Source organism: Neomonachus schauinslandi, chromosome 3 (genome assembly GCF_002201575.2).
Source record: "Neomonachus schauinslandi chromosome 3, ASM220157v2, whole genome shotgun sequence".
Lineage (NCBI taxonomy): Eukaryota > Metazoa > Chordata > Mammalia > Carnivora > Phocidae > Neomonachus > Neomonachus schauinslandi.
This window is the reverse complement of record NC_058405.1, coordinates 13,668,382-13,688,452: the sequence shown is the minus strand read 5'-3', so window position 1 is coordinate 13,688,452 and position 20,071 is coordinate 13,668,382.

The following is a 20,071-nucleotide window of genomic DNA, read 5'->3' as shown; positions in this document are numbered from 1 at the left end:
CAGTTCTCCTTGCTTCCCACACTGAGAAAAAGAAAACAAGTTCTATTTCCAAAACAAACTCTAAGGAGCAATGCAAAAACATAGCCTGAGGGAAATGAGGAGAAATGAAGGTTTTTAAAATAATCCCTTAAAGGGGGAAATGTCACCTTAATTTAATTGGGGCTTTGCTATTACATTTCTTCTCTATCTGTGACACAGTTAAAGTCTATTATCTAAAGCACTGACCCAAGATGAGCTACTTTTTCTCAAAAAAAAAAAAAAAAATCTTCCTGACATCATTTTCCAATGTCTTTTGTGAGTCCTTTGGTTCTAAATTAATTATTCAAAGGAAAAGAGAGTAAATCAGAATTTCAGTTGGAAGGCTGGGGGCATGAGTAGTTTGAAAACCATATTCAACATTATGATACAGATTTACCCCTAGAAAAAAAATGTTTACATGTTTTAATAATACAGACTATGGAATATAAAGAGTGACAAATCCTCACCCGTATGGGCATACAGAAGACAGACATCTGAATATGAGCAATTCACCCACGGTAGGGATACTCCCCAAAGATGCAATTTATCAGTTTTGAACTTGAACACCATATAATATATTTATGTTTATTGAAAAGAGGCATGTGCTTTAAAAATGTTACCACCGTGTCTAATATTCTCATTTTCTCTTCATAAAAATCACACTATCTATGATATATAGATCTGCCCTTGGATGTCAGGAGCCTTGAAATCTGTTCCCATACCTGAGAGCTGTAACCTGAAAATGAGGCCTGAGGAATGAGTGCATTCTACTATGTCTCAGAAATTATCTACAATATTTTCTCTAAACCTATATTTTTATCAAGTTTTAAATTGATGAATTTCTTACCATATTAGCATACACCATGGCAAGCGAAAGAGGAAGCTTTATAATTTTTGCTGGTGTATGCTTTAATTAAAAAAAAAAAAAGTGGTCCAGAAGTTTAAAAAGATCAGCTTCAAACTCGTCAAACACAACTAATTCCCAAATTAACTTTTATTTACCTTGTGGCTCCCCAGAACTGTCAACCAATGAAGAACAGTGAAGAAAGAACAGATACTATGTAAACAGGAGAGACTAGAAATATTATATGAATACTCCACACCCCATCCCTATGTCCTTTTCCTACTTTGTTTTTTTTCCCTATTGAACTTGGTACCTTCTAACATTCCATAGAATTTTAAACTGTGTTTATTGTCCTGACCCCTGCTGGAAAGTAAGCTTCATGAGGGCATGGAATTTTTTGTATGTTTTATTTTCTGATGCATCCTTAGTGCTCACGCAGTGCCTGGCACATAGTGAGCACGTAGTAAGTATTTGTTGAATTAACAAAGAACTTCAGATATCCTGCAAACTCCAGAGCCCCCATTTTCTGTCAGTGTTTAGTTAGAACAGAATGTGGTACTGTGTTTTCTCAAGGCCTATTAGGTTATGCTTTACAGAAACAATAAACTGAGTAACATTTCTATGACACTTAAGCAATTTACAGAGTGCTTTCTCATGCATTGTCTCATTTGATTTTCTAGCAGCCTCCTAGGGAGCTTTTTTTATTCTCACCATGTCACGAAGGAGGTTACTGAATCTCAGACAGGTTAAAGGATTTCTCCCGAAACATCAGAGGCAGAAAGTGTTAGCACCCAGAGGGGAAGTTGTGCCCTCTGAGGGCAAAGATTATCTACTTTCCCCTCAGCCAGATGACTTCTCATTTCTGGATTCCTCTCAGGCTTGTGCAGGCTGCACCCAAACTGCCTTCTATTCAGCATCCCTGTAAGTGGCCATTTCAGTGACCAATGACTTTTTATCATAAATGCATCTAGGTCAGATTGTTTAATACTTCATAATTTCAGGTAACTCTTACTTGACAACCATGTTCTTATTGCACACTACTTTATCAAATCAAATAGAGGGGATAGTCATCCCAGGTGGTTTCATTTTCTTTCATCCATGTCCTACAACAGTTGATCAAAAACAAAATATATAACATTGTGTCAGACACTCCGTTATACATTAAGAACAGTGATGAACAAGAAAGGCTTTTAATAAATGATTTCCATGGGGGGGGGGGGACAAAAAAACCTCTCAGTAAACTAGGAACAGAGAGAAGTCTCCTCAATTTGAGAAGGAATATCTACAAAAAACCCCATAGCTAATATCCTACTTAATGATGAGAAACTAGAAGATTGCCCACTAAGAGAAGGTACAGGCAAGGATGTCCCCCTCTCAGCCTCCTTTTTAACATTTTGCAGGAAGTTCTAGCTAATACAGTAAGACGATAACAAGAAATAAAAGGTGTATACTGATTGGGAAGGAAGAAATAGAACTACCTCTGTTCAGAGATGACATGATTGATCTCTGTAGAAAATCTGAAAGAAGGGGGGACATTGGAGGGTGAGACGAACCATGAGAGACTATGGACTCTGAAAAACAAACTGAGGGTTCTAGAGGGGAGGGGGGTGGGAGGATAGGTTAGCCTGGTGATGGGCATTAAAAATGGCACGTACTGAATGGAGCACTGGGTGTTATACACAAACAATGAATCATGGAACACTGCATCAAAAACTAATGATGGAATGTATGGTGATTAACATAACATAATAATAAAAATAAATAAATAATTTTAAAAAAAAGAAAGAAAGAAAATCTGAAAGAATCAACAAAAAAACTCCTGGAACTAATAAGCAGTTGTAGCAAGGTGGTAGGATACACGGTTAATCTACAAAAGTCAGTCACTTTCCTATATACCAACAATGAACAAGCGAAGTTTGAAGTTAAAAACACCACCATTTTCATTCGCATACCCCAAAATGAAATGCTTTGGTATAAATCTAACAAAATATGTACAAGATCTATGTGAAAAAAAATGACAAAACTCTGATGAATGAAATAAAAAAGCTAAAATAAAAGATGGTCTATGTTTATAGATAGGAAGACTCTGTATTATCAAGATGCCAGTTCTTTTCTACTTGATCTATAGATTCAATGCAATCCCATGAAAATGTCAGCAAATTATGTTTGAATATCAACAAACTGACTCTAAAGTGTATATGGAGAGGCAGAAGACCCAGAGTGGCCAATACAATATTGAGGGAAGAACAAAGTTGCAGGACTGACCCTATGTGACTTTAAGACTTACTCTAAAGCTATGGTAATCAAGACAGTATGACATTAGTGAAAGAACAAATACATTAATGGAACAGAATAGAGAGCCCAAAAATAGATCTCCATAAATATAATCAACTGATCTTTGATAAAGAAACAAAAGCAATACAATGGAGCAAAGATAGTTTCTCAACAAATTGTGCTGAAATAACTAGATATACACCCATGGGGAAAAAAAATCATCTAGACACAGACTTCATACCCTTCACAAAAATTAACTCAAAATGGATCATAGACCTAAAGTAAAATGCAAAACTATAAAACTCCTAAATAGTAACATAGGAGAAAACCTAAATAACCTTGGGCATGGTAATGCCTTTTTAGATATAATACCAAAGATACAATGCATGAAAGAAATAATTTATAAGTTGGGCTTCATTAAAATTAAAAACTTCTGCTCTAAGAAAGATAATATCAAGAGAATTAGAAGATAAGCCACAGACTGGGAGAAAGTATTCGCAAAAGACATACCTGATAAAGGACTGTCATCCAAAATATACAAAAAGATCTTAAAACTCAAAAATAAGAAAACAATTCAGTTAAAAAATGGGCCAAAGCCCTTACCAGATGTGTACAGATGGAAAATAAATATATGAAAAGATGCTCCCTATCATATGTCATCAGGGAAATATAATTTAAAACAACAGTGAGATACAACTATACACTTACTAGCATGTCCAAAATCCAGAACACTGACAACACCAAATGTTAATGAAGATAGGGAGCAACAGGAACTCTCATACATTAGGTCTGGGAATGCAAAACGGTACAGCCACTTTGGAAGACAGTTGGTATTTTACAGAATGAAACCAACTCCTACCATGTGATCCAGAAATCATGCTCCCTGCTATTTACCCAAAGAAGCTGAAAACATATCCATGCAAAAACCTGCACAGAGATATTTATAGCAACTTCATTCGTAATTGCCAAAATTTGTAAGCAACCAAATATCCTTCAATATGTGAATGAATAAATAAAAAAAGACATGAAGTAACCTTAAAGCATATTTTTAAGTGAAAGAAGCCAGTCTGAAGGAGCTAAATATTGTATGATTCCAATTATAAGACATTCTGTGGAGGCAAAGTAAAAGGCAAAACTGTGGAGGCAGTGAAAAGATCAGTAATTGCCAAGGGTTGATGGAGAGAGGGAAGGATAAATAGCCTGAGTGCAGAGGATTTTTTTAAGGCAGCAAAACTACTCTGAATGATCCTGTAATTGTGGATACATGTCCTCATACATTTATCCAAACCCATAGAATGTACAACACCAACAGTGAACCCTAATGTAAACTATGGGGATAATGATGTGTCAATGTAAGTTCATCAATTAAAACAAATGTTCCTACCCCACTAGGGAGAGGATAATAGGGAAGGCTATAAATCTGTGTAGCTGGAAGTATATGGGAGATTTCTGTGCCTGCTCTTCAGTTTTGCTGTGGACCTAAAACTGGTCTAAAAAAATAAAGTCTTAAAAATACACACATGCATGTGTGTACGCACACACACACACTATGATGGTTTCATTTCTACCTAATCAGTGTTTGGGCATTCCCCCAAATGTTGTCAGCCAGAGATAAATTAGATTAGAAATTTTGCAAAAGTAAGATTTCTCTGCTTTCATAGTTTTCTGAGAAAATTCAACCTGGCTGCAGCCAAACGTATTACTGTATTTTGAAAGCTTTTTCTGTCCCCAAATGGCATCATGAATGCAAAATAACCATGTATTTTCTTTTGCACTTAAAATTCTCCATCTTCCCTGGTGTTTATGGTTTATATGTGAAAAGGTCAAGTGAGAAAGTTTTAATAACAGAGCCAACAATTTCCACCACCCTTACAGCCATTTATGACTGGGGCCACCCTTCCCAAACCTTGTCTGGTGCATGTGTGTAACAGGAGCTCCCCTATTTTATTGGGCTGCTGACAGGGTGGTGTTCTGAGAGGTTGTTTCCCTAAAATGCTGCCATATTGTTTGATGTGGCCTTTCAACATGGAACTCATATGGTACATTCAATTTTACAACTTTAATCACAATGAGATGGCTTCCATTTAGCACATTTTGGAAAATAAATCAATTGCTAATAAAGAAGCTTCTGGTCATTCTTTACTCACATTGCCACCACATCCTCATGACAACCACCTACGTCATCAGAACTCCAAGGCTGAAGTTCTTAACATTTTAACAGTGGCTCTTCTGGTCATTCTGACACTACACATTATAGGGTTATCCTGACTCCTTTCATTTGGGATACTATTCCGTGACTAGGACATCAACTTCTTACTTGCCTGAGTTCATCCTAAGTTCTAAATGCTATGAGACAGTCAAGAGTTACATGTAGGTTTGTGATGTTATTTAAAGGTTGTGTGTGTATGTGAATGACACTAGTAATTATCACTCCCATTTAGGACAGCCTCTGTACTCCCAACTGTAGGATTTTCTCCAGAGTTCAACCATGTCCACTTAATTATAATAATAGTTAATACATAGCACTTGGCACTCATCATGAGCCAGGCGCTATTAGTGCTTGTATTTTCTGTCATTTAATACTCATAAATAAGGTAGGTGCCATTATTATAATTGAGGAAATTGAAGCATAGAGTGATTAAGGATCTTGCCAGAAGTCACACCGCTTGTAAGTTATAGAATTGGAATTTGCAATCAGAAAACCTATTGCCAGAGGCTTACTGATAACCATTACGTTATATTGGCTTTTCAGTATAACAAAAAATACCTTTGAAGATAGTTCTGCAAAAGAATTAGAACTGTAAAATTTTTCTTTGAAACTACCTAAATGTGATCCATGTGTATACATAGTACACTACACACACACTCACACTCACACACATGCACACACACACAGATGTTTGCATACTTCACACCCCTTTCTTGAAGTCTTCACTATATGACTCATTTAAGGTTTGAAACATACTAAGCTGAATATATCCCATCTGTCTACAGAGAACACATCTAGAACTGTGCCCCCTTTCCCACCAGACAAGTCTACACAGATTCCTGTGTGCACCAAACCAAACAGGATAAAAAGGGGAATCAACCTGTGTGCAATTCATTTTTAGCCTGCCACCTCACCTTCATTGGTCCATTCCAGGATGAGGGTGGAGATCCAGGATCACAGACAGGGATCCAAGGCACAATGTGCTCAGGGTACTGCCTGACAGCAGTCCTGCTCTTGTTCCAGTGTCCTCTTCCACCTACCCCTGGGCACATTCCTCTCTGTTTTGTTCTCCACGTAAAATGCTAGAGATCTATTTAGGGCAGAGCTCTGATTTGGATGTCAAATAAAACTGATTGATTTTATGATTCTGTAAAGGTTACCTCAAAAGATGAAATGGTTTCTGCTGCAGAAGAGCACCCATAAATCCAAGCTATTTGTGACAAGTCTTGTCCCACAGTAGGAAGATGGATTCTTGGATCTGCATCTAATCTAGACATGATAGCAAATTTTCCACTGGAGTTGCCTCAGGGGCTCCTGCTGTCTACGTATCACAGAAGTTTACGTATATGAAGACAACATGGTTAAATGAGAATTCGTTGCTTCCTAGAGTAGTACCATGAGATTGAAAAGTGAAGTCACCATAGTATTCCATTGGCAAAATAAAACAACACACCCTACACCCGTTGGTTGGCTCACTGCCATTGGTTAAGAGCCCTAAAACATGTTGCCTCCAAATGATTGAGAAAGTCAGTGCATGACCAGAAGGCTTCCAGCTCTCTGAGCCCTTCCAAAGCTCCAGGAGGGCAAGGAGTTTTCTTGTTTGATGTCATAGAGTGGGTGCTCAAAAAAATTTAAGTCAAATGGGTACACAAATCTTTGATACATCTTGAATTTCTGGATATCCTCAAAACTCTTTGGGATTCTTGGCCCAGCAGATGGAGGATGGGAGCGATGGACAATGGTGACTATGGTAGAAAAGTAGGGGAGAAAACGGGTGAATGGATGGTGTGTGGGTGTGGGTGTGTGTGTACACTTGTCTATAGACATAAGGCAACAATGAATGGCTGGGCTGTGATGCATACTAATCTAAAGCAAGAAGATCCACTGAGCATGTTTACTTATCATTCCTGTCATCCTAAAATGACTACCAAAGACACAACAGTAGGGAAAACTGGAAGTTACTTAAAGACATGGGGTGAGGAAAGGGAGTGAAATTACTGCTTATGTGCCAAGCACTACAGTAGGCCCTTCATGGGACTGACTCTCTGATGCGCAGAATTAGCCGCAAGGCAGAGAGTGTGGATTTGCTCTGCAGGAAGAAGGCTGAATGACCTCATGCATGGATGACTGGCAGCATAATGACTCCAGCCTGGTCTTTTGACTGCAGTTGCTATCCTTTATTCTTCTCAATTCTTACATTTACCCACCCAGTTCAGGCCCACATTGCCACTTGCCAGTCTGCCTTGGCCTCTCTTTACTCCTTATGACCTGAGCCAGACCATATCAATATCCAAATCAGACCATATCACTCTTCTTTAATTGTTTGAAGTGGCACCAAAGGACTCCCCAGATCCAGCCCTTGCACCACATAATTAAAGTCTAAGGCCTCCCCCAACCTCCCCACTTGCCCTCTCTGCTTTATAGTTCCCCACATGCAGCAGGATATTTCTCACCACCACATTTCTGGCTGTTCTGTCACCCATTTCTGGAATTTCAGTCCTTCCTACTTTGCCTGGCTAACTTGGAATCATCCAGCACTTAGCTGAGACCTCAGTTCCTCCAGCAATCTTGCCTGATTGCCAGGTTGATTTAGGGACCCTTTGCTTTATTTCCACACTCTAAATTTCTGTGCTGTAAAAACTTACCACATTATGTTAAAAAGAGTCTTATGTCATCTATCTTACTAGTTGTAAATTCCTTAAAGGCAAGGGCCACATTCTACACATTTTTGTATACACAGGGCTTTGTATGCATTGCTTGTAATAAAGTAAATTTTTAAAATTGCTTTTCTATATTCTGTATAAAAGAATAGAAAAGGGAAATTTAATAGAGTGGAAATGTCATCACAAACTGTTTCTGGAATGATACGGGTGGATGAACCGGGGGAGGATGGGGGGTGGAGGGGAAGATAGGCTTACAAGAGGAAACAGGAGAGCGTTCACGAAGGAATGGTTTCAAATCCCAACTCTGCAGCTACATATTTATCACTGTCACTGACAACATTCAGCCAATGACTGAACATTTCAGGGACATGAGCCTGCCAGGGGACTCTTCCAACGGGCAAGATTTGATCAGAGACTTCCAACAGCCTGTCCAAGATGTTCCCACAACTGCACTGTGATCTTGAGCTCTTCTTATCTGCTCCTTCCTTTCCTCTCTTCTCCCACAGGCACTAGACCTGCACTATGGTCTGGTGGCTCTTCATGCCTACCCCATTCCTTCCTCCTTCATCCTTTATAGGTGCTTCCCTCAGTACATCTCTTGCACATCTAATCCTGCCCTGAGGTCTCTTCTCAGAGGGCCTGACTGACAAAGGGGTACTAAGTGTGGTCTGAGAAAACAGGTACTAAGATGGGGTTTGGAGACTAGTTCATTCATCACCTGGCTGGCGAGGAGAACCCCATCCTGAGTGGAATGTGGGGCATACATAGTCCTTGGCATGAGGTGGTGGCCCTTCTGCTGAAGATTTCACTGGTGGTGACCTAGAAAAATATTTCAATTAGGAACAATCGCGCCTCAGATAAACCTCATTGGCAGAAGTGAATGCCCTTTGCTCTTGCAATGATTCAAGAAAATCACATATTTAAAAGCTAAGAGGGGAAACAATGCCCACAACCACAGCAGAGTTGGCTAATAATTACTAATTTGGCACCCTATAGAGGGATGATGAGAAATTGAAGGTAGTAACCACACAGTTAAAGGCTAAGTATGAGAGTTAGAGAGACTCTGGTAGCTTACAAAGAGGCCCTTACCTTGCTGCAATTGAAGAGTGGACAGAGCTAAGGAGCAAACTCAGGACCTCATAGAGTTGCAGACCTCCCGAGATGCTTAAATGCAAGGCAAACCAAGCTGTTTATGCTAAGATCAGGGCTATGGTCAGGAAAACCTGGAACCTTAAAATATGCGATGGGGATATCTGGATGGATGACCCCAAAGATTTTGGCTCTGCAGATGCCCGTGAACACTCAGAACCTTCTGTACCCTCCCATTCTTAGTAAAAGCAATTACTTCTGCAATGCTGAGGATGCTACAGAGGCTTTTCCCTTGCAAGGCAACAAATGCTTCTCTCCTTTCTTGCCTGCCAGGTGGATAACGAGAGTTAAATCCCAGCATAACCTGGCTGGGGACATATTGGGTCTAATAAAGGAGGGAAGAGATTACTCACCAAGGAGCTGAAAGAATTAGCTAGTGTGTACTGGGAGGATCCAGCCGAGAATGCATGCCTGAGATTAGAATTTGAGGGTGATTGATCAAGGAGGCTAAAATAAATCTGGCTAAGCAAAATTACCTTGATTTGGGGGTACTTTTTTTGCAACACAGGATTAAGTACTCTGGATCCCAGAGGTTGGGGTAAACTCACTGTAAGCCTGAACATGTGTGTCCCACACTGAGTAAAGTGGAAATGCTTGGGTTTCCCTGGCAGATGGTGGAGGAAGGCATAGAAGGCTGGAGTGTAGGCCTGCTCGAGTAGATAAATTACATGAAACCCAAAGTCCTTCTTGAGGTTTATTCCCCTCTAGAGGACTCAGAAGATGCAGCTGTCACCCAGGCCATCAGGAATGCACTTTCAATAGGGTAAATGGCATCATTAAGAAGAGCAGCTTATGCTGCGTAAGAATTTGCAAATGCTCTGAGGGGAAAAATTCCAAAGAATGCAAAAGTTCCAAGGAATGCAGGGGCTTACCTCAAAATGTTTCTCTTCTCTCAGAGATGTTGGTTCCTGAAGTCCTAGAGACCTTAGTAGCCTTCTGATACCTCCCAGCAGATGTTTGATGTATATCGTCTTATCTTTTTCAGTTACACTTAGTAGAAGGTTAGTCTGCAATGATCTACTTAGCCTTTATAGAGATGATATCCCTTTCTTTAGTACCTAAATATGAGCATAAGCCAGTAAATAATGAATATAAACCAATAGTCAATAGATAATGAACATGAATCAGTAGTCAGGGCTCCACAGACAGTTGAGAAAATTCATTAACTTGAGAAGCAGGGATAAAACAAACAATAAAGGAAAAACAAACTGAGAAACAGATATGAAGCAGGGGCAAAAGAATAAAAACATGGTTATCCTTACCAGAGAAACAGGATAAGCTATCACAGCCATGAAAGAACGATAGGATATTATCAAAATGGAACATCTGAAGAATGAGCAGAAGCTTTTGAAATTTAGAAATTATTATAGTACAAATCAATAACTCTGTAGAAGTTTAGGAAGATAAAGTTCAGGGTAAAATAGAACAAAGGAGCAAAAAAGGAAAGACAAATAGAAGAGAAAATAAGAACATAGGGGATCAGCTAATTAGATTCAATATTTCAGAAATAGAGAAAAAAGAGAGAAGAAAATTATCAAAGAACTAACTAATACTTTCCCAAAATTAAAAGAAATGTCTTTCTAGGAAATGCGTAAAGATAAATGACTGAAAATATAAATAAGACTCATTATCATTAAACTGAAGAATACTAAGGATAAAAGGATAATCTGAAAAACCCCCATAAAGGTCAAATGTGTCACATGTGAAGGGCCAAGAATTACAATGGCACCAGAATTCCCAATTACAATATTAAGAGCTGGAAGAAAATGGAACAAGGTCTCAAATTCTGGTGGACAATGATTTTCTACCTAGAATTCTCTAAGATAAACTATCAATTAAGTATGAGTATAGATTCCTTACATTTTCAGACATTTGAGATTTCAAAGATGTCCCTCCTATGTATGTGTTCTTAGAAAGCTACTGGGGATATCTGGATGGATGCCACTACCAAAATGACAGAGGAAACCAAAAAAGAAAAAGACATAGAATCTAGGCAACAGGGGCTTGAATATATAAACAGTCTGTGGGAATTAATCCACAGAATTCTGGTAAAGAAAATGCCAGGATGAGAGCCCTTGGGCATAAGGAGAGAATTGGGGCAGAAATATGAGGGTGGCAGTAAGGAAGGCTTCAATGCCACTAACATCTACTAAAGCAGAATTGATTTATCTGTGTGTTTGACTAGCCTGAGAGGAATACACAATTCTTTTGGAGAGGTTGGGTAAGAATTCATGATTAGCACAGAGAAATGTAATGAAAAAACAAACTGTCCAAGAAAGAAAAAAACAGTAATAGGGTACTTTGTGGCTCAACATGAATAATGATTACATACTAGATGCTAGATATTTAAATAAAAATTACTATATAAACTTTTTGGGAAAAAAGAGGCAAAGAAATGTGTATGTGGGTACGGGAAGTTTCTCTGAGGGCTTCCACCTCATCTTTCATAATAAGGAGTCAATGGAAATGTCTAAAATGAACATTACTTAGACATACAATGGCAAATATCAAAGCAAACAGCTAAAAACATTGAATGTGTTTCCAGGGAATAAATCTTGGAGGTGGAAGGTTGAGACAGGGGAATTATGTTTATTTTTAATAGTCTTTAAGTCATTAGATTTTTTTAAACTTTATACATGTATATATTTATAAAATTAAAGACCTGGCTGGCTCAGTCAGAGGAGCATGTGACTCTTGATCTCGGGGTCATGAGTTCAAGCCCCATGTTGGGTGTAGAAATTAATTAATTAATCAAAAAAAAAAAACACAACTAGTCATTTCCACCATAAGAAAAAGCAATGAGTAATTCACAAACATTTAAGCATCTACCAGTCTCTCCTATCTTAAGACAAAGAACACCACAAGCCTTCCTTGACATTTTGGTTTCTTCAACCTGCTGCTCCATTTTCTTCTCTTCACACACCAGCTTCTTCATGGTGATTATCCTCACTGTCCCCATTTACTTATCCATCCATCATGCTTGTGGACCTCTGCGCTGGTCAATCCCATGACTTCTCTTTCCTTATTTGACAGTGTCAACAGCCTTCTCTTGAGGCTTATCTACAACAATTTCTCCTACTTTCTGTGCTTCTCTGGTCACTCCTCCTTCTCTTCACTCCCTCCAAAGCTTCTGCTTTCTCTATTTAACATGCAAATTTGCTCCATGTACCTGTAACTCAATTCCCAGGTCATTTCCCAGGTTCTTCTCTGTACCTGTTCTGGGACTGACCTTCAGCGGGGTATCTTCTCTCTGCTTCCTTGGACTTAATTCCAGACATGCTTGACTCCTCACCTGCTCTCATCTAACAGGAGGTTACCAAGTTCCGTTGAACTGTGGCCTGAATCTCTGGCCTTTTGCTCACTCTTCTGCCCAACCCCAATCCCTGAGACTGCTGCCTGGGCTAGAGATTGTAGTTTCTACTTGTCCAGGCAAACAAACAACATGGCCCTAAGGAAGGAAAGAACACATGTCAGAGGGACAGAGAAAAAGTCCAGGGAAGAACTTCAGAAGGTTAGAGAAGAGAGCTAGGGATAAGGTTGGAGCAGGATGCTAGAGCTACACGGGGCAAGGCCTTTTATTCAGCTTAAGGATTTGTGTTTTATTTAAGACCGGTGGAATTGTTTGGAGCATGAAATACTTTTGGTCATATTTCCATAAAAGATGAATTTGGATGAAGTGCAGGGAATGTGTAAGATGTGGATGAGAGAAAAACAGGAGTGGTGCAGGTGAATAGTAACAGTAGTTGGATTAGGGTGGTGATAGCTAAGATGGAGAGATGTCTTTGAAACAGGGAGGGATTTAGGAGGTAGAATCAACAAGCCTCTGTAATGACCTCCTGTTAAGGGTGAAGAGAGAAAGGCATCTCTCACATGAGCCCCACATTTCTGGCTTGAACCTTGAGTAGCTGCTGGTGGCAATCAAAGATAAGGAAGATGCTGGATAAGGACCAAGTTCTGTGGAGAAGATCATTAGTTTTTGAGCTTGACATGTGTTGGAGACAGCTAAGTGATGATTTTTAAGAAGCCGGTTGAATATACAGTTCTGGAGCACAGAAGAATTATCTGAAGTGACAGGTAAAAATGGTGTAGTCCCAGGTGTACCAACTTCCTATCACTGTGGTAACAAATTGTCACAATCTTTTAGTGGCTTAAAACAGCACAGATCTATTATCTTACAGTTCTAGAGGTCAGAATCCAAAACGGAGGTCAGAAGTGCAAAATGGGTTTCCCTTAGCTAAAATCAAGGTGTTGGCTCTCAGGATGACTCTTTCCCTTGCCTTCCCAGCTTCTAGAGGCCACCTGCATTCTGCATTCCTTGGCTTGTAGCTCCTTCCTCCATCTTGAAGGCCAGCAGCGTGGCATTTCAAATCTGTGTCTCTCTCTTCCCACTCCCTACTCTTTCTCTCTCCGACCTCTGTTACTATGGTCACTTTTCTCTTTATGGCTCTCACCTTCTGGCTTCCCTCTCATAAGGACCCTCACGGTTTCACTGAGTCCATCTGGATAATCCAGGATGATCTCCTCACCTCAAGATTCTTAGTTTAATTATGTCTGGGGGAAAAAAAATCCCTTCTGTCATGTAACATGACATGTTCACACGTTCCTGGATAGGATGTGGACATCTCTGGGGGATTATTCTTCTGTCTGCCACAGGTATACAACCCTGCAAATGTTTATTGAATAGGTGACTTAAAAAAAAAAACAAATGAGGTATTTTAAATGACACGTTTTTCCCCTCTACTATGACAGAATCAAACTCAGAAAGATAGAGAAGTACGATGGATGAGCTAAGGAAAATAATGAAATTTACAATACTGCTGAAATCCAAGTTGTTTTTACCCAAAAAGTTGTAGGTGTTTTTGATCCTAAAGAAATTGCCCATTTTGAACATGTCTAGGAAAAATAAACAATATCTGAATCCTGGCATCTTGAGAATTTGTTCAGCTTCTTTATGGAGGCATGCTAACCTAGAGTTTGGTGAGTTGTATATGGCATATCAAGCTTTGTTAAGATACCATGTGGTAGGGGGGCTGCTTTTCCTAATCTGCTCACTCTAAGTACTCACATCTTGACTTTCTTTGCCATAGTCGCAGGACACAGAGTACATAGCCACCATGAAGGTGACATGATTATGTCCTGTGAGGTACTCACATAAGTGTTGCTTCCTGCCCCTGTAACTCTGAGATGTACTGTTTGAGACCAAGAAATAGCAACGTCCTCTTAGTCTGGTTATGTCATCATGCCGCTGGACAAACAAGCAAAAGAAGGGTTAGCATTTAGGCTGGTAACTTTGACCCTATCAAGAGACAAAGGGTGGAAGGAAAATGTGTGGATGGAACCCAGGGAATCCCAGGGATGCTGTATTATGATACCACGTCCATTGGATGACTCATGCAGGCTAAACAGAGAGACCCACCTAGGACTCAGAAGGATATGCATGGCAAAAGACTCCAGCCAAAGGGAAGAAGAAGTGGAGCTGAAAGAAGGAACTCAAGAATACTCGGTTCACACTCAATGGCAAGTTACAGAAGTAAAAATGGCAACCATTACTCATTTTTTCTTCATTGCCATGGTATGCATATATTAAATGTTTTACCTGGGTTCCCTTCCCTTTCCTTTTCCTGAGCTCCACTATCATATATAGTACTTATTAGTGGCATATATGCCACTTAGCTTGTGGGTGGAATGAGAATGATGGAACACAACAGAACCAGGGGAGGAGTGGGTGTCACTCAGATAATCTAAACTTAGAGATGGATGGAGTAACTGGCAAGACTCTGGGTTCTTTTCCTTTCAGTGCACTTTTGATATGTGAGGAGAGTTAACTTATGTTAGCTAGTTTGGGCATTTTTTCGAACTGTCAAGATGGGAATAATGATGTGGTGGATTGTAGGCAACCAAGTGGACCGTATTAAGACTACATCAGCTTTTTTTTTTTTTTTTTTTTTTGATGGCACAAAATCATCACCTTTCCAAGGGTATGCTGAATTCCTTCTGTGGAATTATTCCCCTCCATTGTGTATTTTGTCTTGGCAAGGAAACGGAGTTAATCTTGGGAAGCCAACAAGCCAATCTTGGCAGCCAACAACAAAATAAAACTAAAAAGGACAAATGTCCATAGCAGGTTTCACCAACTATAGATAGGTCTAGTGCCATATTTGGAGAATAATTAAACTCAAGATTTTTATAGTGTTAATAAGAGTGTCTAATTTCTCCACGAAGGAGGAAAGTGTATGCAGTTTACCATACAATTACTATATGAATTCAGGTGTATCAAAATCAAACATTATAGGGGAGGGTTATCTCATAAACTGTAATGTCTTTTTTACAAGGATTTGAGGAAAATTTAATCTAACTGTGACTACAGGATGAGTCTCCAATTTGGTTTTCTCTTCTGCTTTGATTGTTCAGTACCAATGATCTGTCTGCGTGTATCTGTTTGTCCCAGCCATTCCCTCCTTCTATTATAATGGAAATTGTAGCAAATTCTCTCTCTCAGAGAAAATTCAGCAGCTGTGTTTCTGGAACCCCATCTACCTCTAATTCAGAAGGAGATTCTGTCTGTTTCCAGTGTACACATAAAATTCCTTCCCTTCATTTATTGCCCAAGACTAGGGTTTTTCTCTTTGGGGGATGAAGTTTGTCAAATGCCTTCCCATAGCCCCACCCCTTTTTTCTGAGCCCTCCCCAGTATCCAGCAGGCTTCCCTCTCTGCCCAGATACTCATTTGTGTTTCTTTTCTTTTTTAAGATTTTACTTATTTGAGATAGAGCGAAAGAGAGAGAGAGAAAGAGCATGAGTAGGAGGGAGAAGGGGCAGCGGCAGAGGGAGAAGCAGACTCTTCACTGAGCAGGGAGCCCGACACAGGGCTCTGTCCCAGGATCTGGGGATCATGACCTGAGCCGAAGGCAGACACTTAACTGACTGAGCCACCAGCCACCCCTCATTTGTGTTTCTCCTAAAGGCACAGTGGCAACCACCTGGCATTTGAGAATTTCATGCCCACAGTTGGGTGCACCTCAGAAAGCTCCATGGCCTGCCCTGACTGAAGGTAGATTCTGCATCCTCCAGTGAACGCCCTCACTTTCTCCTGTGAGGGAGAAATTTTTCTCTTAATGATAATTTCTGATCCTTGCCTAGATGGATGGTGCTCACCTGCCTCCTGATATTATTAAGATGGAGAATTTATTGTCCTATCTCCTGTACCATTGCCATTTTTTTTTCCAGTTGGTGGGTCATTTGTATAAAAGTGCTTCTAGTCAAGGGAGCCGATTGTTTGGCTTGCATGGGAATCAGACAATTGACTATGAAACCAAATCCCCAGTCTGTCTTCAACATTATGCTTTGGTCTGGTCACTCTGAGAGGGTGAATGGAGCAGGAGATTTCAGAGATGGGTATAAACTATTATAGCTTAAGTGCTCCTTAGAGCCCATCTGATCCAAACCACACATGTTAAAATGAGGAAACTGAGGCCCGTCCAACAGAAGGACCTTCCCACAATTGAGAAGAGACTATTCTCACATTCATTCCCCTACCAGCCACTGTTGCTCTTTCCTACAGGATACGGGCCATATCATCTTAGGAAAATTTCAAGTGTACATTCAGTATAGTTTAGCTCTTGTTACACAGCTCTGCCTGATGCTTTGGTAAGACGTGAGAGTCCCTCTCTTCTCTTTAAAACAACGACTTCACTGGACAATGACGACTATTTCCTGGCTTCCATGATGTTTTGCTCTCATCTCCCCCCCCCACCCCCAACCAGTGACCTCTAGCTACTGTCCTGTGGACTCCAGCACTGTCCTGCCCTGTCTTGCCTGCATTCCTGCTGCCACCTCGAGACCTCTCCTCCACCACCAATGGCCAGTGACCATCTCATTCCCAGCTCCTGTGAGGCCTCCATTTCCACCATTTCACCTCCTTTTTGCATTTGGTATTAATGACTTACTCGCCCAATGCCTCTCTGAGTCAGATATATATGAGTTCTTTTGTATGACACTTTTTAGAAACAGTTTTAAATTATTTTTTAAATTATAGAAAGCTTGAGAGAGAAAAGGACCAAAGTATGATTATATTCCCATATTTCTAATGAAACAATTATTCAATTGCTGTATTGCCTTCTGATCTATTTTCACATTTTACATATATTATCTCAATTATTTTTTGTATCTCTGTGTATTTTTCATGCTTTTACTTGTTGCATAGTATTGAGTAGAGTGTTCATACCTTAATTTACAATGATATTTGGTATCCATAATAAAGAACAAAATTCATATCCATGATAGACTGAATTACTCTAAGAAAATTTCCAAAATGGGAGCAAAGTACAAAGTATGTGACCCGCAGTTGACATGCAGTATTGTTCACTGAATAAATAATAACTTAATTTTATAGAAGAAAGATTTCTTGAATCTGGAATGCCTCTGAATGAGAATCAGGTTTTTCTAGACTCTCTCCACATCCTTACAGTAGGCTGAGTAATCACTCTCCCAAAGATGTCCGTGTCCCAGAGATCCCTGGAACTTATGAATATGTTATCTCCCGTGGCAGAAGGACCTTGGCGGATGTGAGTAAGTGTAGGATCTTGAGCTCAGGGGATTATTTTGGTTTATCCATGTTGGGCTCAAGTGTCATCACAAGGGTCCTTCTAAGAGGGAGGTAAGAGGGTGAGAGAAGGTAATCTGGCCATCAGAGCAGAGATTGGGGTGATATGCTTTGGAGGTGGAAGGAGCCATTGGCCAAGAATGCAAGCAGCCTCTAGAAGGTGGAAAAGACAAGGAAATGGGTTCTCACCTAGAATCTCCAGAAGAAATGTGGGTCTTCCAACACCTTGATTTTAATATGTAGAACCCATTTCAGACTTCCAGCCTACAGAAGTGTAAGATAATAAATCTGTTTTGTTTTAAGCTACTAAGTCTGTGGTAACTTGTGACAACAGCCACAGGAAACAAACACTATCCTCTTCCCTCTCAGGGCCCAAACTCTAGAAGCTCTGTACAAAACATTGTCTGGTGACTCTGGGTGTTCTTCAGAACTCTACCTCCCACCTGTCATTTCGCTGCTTCTCCTCATTTTGCTGCTTATCTCCCATGCCTTGTTTTTTTTTTTTTTTTCCCTCTGTACCTAGCCCCTTTGAATTTTGATGAGTGAACCAAGCTGACTTACGTGATCCTCTTCCTTGATAACTCGGCTTTTGTCTTTTCAGTGTCTGGCCTTACCTGGAATCCTGGGCCAGAAACAGCACCTAGTGCAGCATTTGTCCAAAAGAGGAGAGTAGACAAGGGTTTCCAGATCCATAAGACATGGGCAAGCTGTCACTATCCCCAAACTTCCCTGAGCTCTAGATGCATGTGTCCGATAACTTATGGGCATGCTACTTGGATGTGCCCATAGATTCTTAAACTCCACATTTCTAAAACTAAACTCACAATGTCCCCAAATCTTTCCTCTTCCCTTGCATTGTCCATCCTGGCTCTTGGCAATACCCAGTCATCTCCTCCTCAAACCTCAGTCTTACTTGAGATCCTTGTGTGTTTCTGTAGTGTGTATGCCATTCCCATGCTCAGGCAGGGACAACTGCTCACTTGTTTACTTTGGGATATTTATAGTTTACACGTCCATCAAGGGCTGTGGTTAGAGTAGAGCTCTTATTTTTTGGTATAACTTAGCTGTCATCAGCTGTTAACAAAAATTACATATAATTTTTATATGTAAATAAATATAACATTAAAATTGGTTTGTCAATTAATAAAACAGGCAGAGTGACAATCTAACCATATGCAATGCATGGGTTCTTCACTAGAACCGCACTCACTAGTAAACTTCCCTGGACCTTGCCAGTCTAATCACCGGCTCTTTTCCCTCCTACTGTGAATACTTTTCAGTGCTTCTGGAGGTCACAGCAAATCCTCCTTTTAATATCAGCCTAGTGTTACAGAAAGGTTTTTCCTCTTTCCAGGTTACCCTGATGATAGCAATAAAAATCATCACTGTAAATCATGATATAGACATTCATGTTTTGCTCATATGCAGCAAAAGAAGGGGTAGCATTCCACACTTGTCACCTCCAGTGCTCAAAAAGTGTTACTGGGTTGAGATGGCATATTGAAATTGGATCCCAGGGGTTCACCTTGTGATCACTGAATGAGTTTGTTTTGTTGAGACCTCCTGACTTCCACTACTTTATTTTGACCCTCAATAAGAATAGCAAGAAGTCTGTCTCCAAAGGGTTCCCTGATTGGGCACTTTGTCCTACTGGGGATGAGATTCTTAAAGATCTTACCTGATATTTACTAAAAGATGAGTACTTAGAGCTTAGACAGGACAGGCAATACAGAGATGGACAAACCATGTACTTTTGGGAGAGTAGACTAGAAAGTAAGTAATTTTTATTTTTCCAAATGGGATCCAGCCTTATTGTTTTTCTGTCTGTAAAAATATTTTTTCATGACAAAGAAATGAAGGTAAGTATAAACTAAGATATAAAATAAATACCATCTTAAATCCACCGCTAAGATTTTGTCACTGTTTACATTTGGTTCGTATTCTTCCAGGATTTTGCCTAAGCAGCAAGTAACTCAAAGGTTTTTGTCTGTGCCAAAGGGGGAAAAATGAAACAGAGAAGCTAAAAGTGTCAAAAATAGGAGAAGCCATCTTCTATTTGTGCTGTGACAGCAAACATAAGGAGTCAGAGCCCAGAGCCACACATAATATTCCCTAATGTAATTAGGAAGCCAAACCTATCTGTTTCCTTCTGCCATTGGGAACCCTCAAACTATGTAGTATGTAGCTTAAAAAAAATGAAAATGAAACTGACACAATATCTTTCTTTAAATGCACTGAGGACTGAGATATTAGCCCCTAACCCGTGGAGAATTGATGTAGCCCTTGATTTACTAGAAAAATCTGCTGGGGAA